Raw genomic sequence first — 2,180 nt, forward strand, 5'->3', positions numbered from 1 at the left:
GCCAACATGGTGAAACCCCATCTCTACTAAAAATACAAAAATTAGCCGGCCATGGTGGCATGTGCCTATAATCCCAGCTACTCGGGAGGCTGAGGCAGGAGAATCGTTTGAACCTGGGAGATGGAGGTTGCAGTGAGCAGAGATTGTGCCACTGTACTCCAGCCTGGGCAACAAAGTGAGACTTGGTCTCAAAAAAAAAAGAAAAAAAAAAATATATATATATACACACACACACACACATATAAAACACAAAAAAGGGTCAGGAGAGGCACTGCACTGTTGAAGGCGGGGTAGACACCCCCCACATCTTACCACCACGCTTGCAGTTCCCATGGAGACACCCCTCCTTCTGTGGTTAGGAACCCACTCACCGACAACCTCATCTATTCACTAAGGTCAACCAGACCCCCTTTATCAGGAGTGGGCACACTGACCTGGCCTGACCCCTCCCTCCTGAACCCAGACTGGGTAAAACTTAGAAATCACTGGTACCACCACTCCTTTCTCTTCCCCAGGATGTGGGGCCACATTCAAGCTTCGCCTTCCTCCATCTACCTGGGTCAGGCGCCCAGGTGAGGTGGCTAAACAGAAGGGCAGGGGCCTAGGCCGGGCACGGTGGCGCACGCCTGTAATCCCAACACTTTGGGAGGCTGAGGTAGGTGGATCACTTGAGGTCAGGAGTTGGAAACCAGCCTGGCCAACATGGTGAAACCCTGTCTCTACTAAAAATACAAAAAATAGCCAGGCGTGGTGACAGTTGCCTGTAATCCCAGCTACTCAGGAGGCTGAGGCAGGAGAATCGCTTGAATCCGGGAGGTGGAGGTTACAGTGAGCTGAGATCACACCACTGCTCTCCAGCCTGGTTGACAGAAAAGAACTCTGCCACAGAAAAAAAAAAAAGAAAGGCAGGGGCCTGGCTTCTGTTCCCAGCCCCCAGAACCTGTGCCCCACAGCAGGCTTAGCTCCAGCCCCCAGCACCATGACTGGGCCCTATTCCCAGTGCCCCTCCACAGCCAGTGCCTCTTACCAGGCTTTGGGATGAGTCCTTGGAAAGGCCTAGAAGAGAAACAGAGGCAGGGGTGTCATGGGGAGGGCCTGGAGGATGAGGAAGACCCCTGGGATGCAGTGGCCTCCGTCTCTCCTGGGAGCACCCCAGACCTACGGCAGCAGAATCTGCATTTTAACAAGCTGCCCTGGGGTTCTGTGTGTGCAGGACACTGAGACAATGTGGCAGGGTGCTGGCATTGGCAGTGTCACTCTGCAGGACGCAGACCTGGGCCTTGTGCAGGCTCTGCCCTGGCTGGCCCTGGGACCTTGGGCAAATCCCTCTGATGGGGGCTGAATGCTTTTCCCGGGGGCTGGGGGTGCAGTGAGCGGGTGTTGCTGAACAGGTTGAAGATGCCCTTGAAGGCTGCCCTTGCCATGGTGGGGTGACCAGTCCCACTTCTGAAGGGTTCCCTGCACTCGGGCTGGCCTGCAGTCCCTTTCTGGCCACCCCCAGGACCCAGGATGGTGCCAGGAGAGCCACATTGTCCAGTAGGGAGAGCAGGACCTAGGGAAAGGCTAAGGATTCGCAGGTATAAGCCTCCATCTGAGCTAGTCCCGCCTCTTCACCCTCATCCTTCCCCCTGAGTACCTGGTGACTGTGAACTTGATCTTGTTGGCCACGGCAAGAATCCTCTCCAGGTTCTGGGAGCCGAAGGTGCAGGGCTTTCGGAACGGGATTCCCGGGGGCAGCCCCTCAATGATCACGGAGCAGGGTTACTCTTGATCCGCTTGTAGGGGACCTGGACCGGGTACTTGATACCCAAGACTTCCCCTGTGGGTGAGAGGCAGGGTCCTGCCCATCAGGAGTGAGAGGCAGCGTGGGGTGTGTGTACATGGGATTGCAGGGGTGTGAATGGAAAGACATGCGTGCAGGAGAGTGAATGGCACGAGAAAGGTCTCGGGTAGCACCGTGGAAAGGTATAGGCATTACAATCTGAGCTATTTGATCAGAACATTAAAAAAAGGCCAGCATGGTGGCTCATGCCCGTAATCCCAGCATTTTGGGAGGCCAAGGCAGGAGGATCACTTAAGTCTAAGAGTTCGAGATCATCCTGGGCAACAGAGCAAGACCCTGTCTCTACCAAAAATTTCTAAAAAATAGCTGGACATGGTGGTGCATGCCTGTAGTTCCA

The 2,180-nt window shown here is 54.9% G+C and overlaps 1 long non-coding RNA gene across 1 annotated transcript in view; it reads right to left on the reverse strand.

Annotated features, from left to right (window-relative positions):
* Positions 1-2,180, reverse strand: part of LOC105548716 — a 64,641-nt gene that overhangs the window by 50,944 nt on the left and 11,517 nt on the right. The window contains exons 3-4 of the long non-coding RNA XR_001007436.1: positions 1,637-1,819; positions 1,028-1,056 (exon numbers count right to left, since the gene is read on the reverse strand). This is a non-coding gene — a long non-coding RNA (uncharacterized LOC105548716). The remainder of the gene's footprint in view (positions 1-1,027; positions 1,057-1,636; positions 1,820-2,180) is intronic.

This window comes from Mandrillus leucophaeus, unplaced genomic scaffold (assembly GCF_000951045.1).
Source record: "Mandrillus leucophaeus isolate KB7577 unplaced genomic scaffold, Mleu.le_1.0 Scaffold42, whole genome shotgun sequence".
NCBI lineage: Eukaryota > Metazoa > Chordata > Mammalia > Primates > Cercopithecidae > Mandrillus > Mandrillus leucophaeus.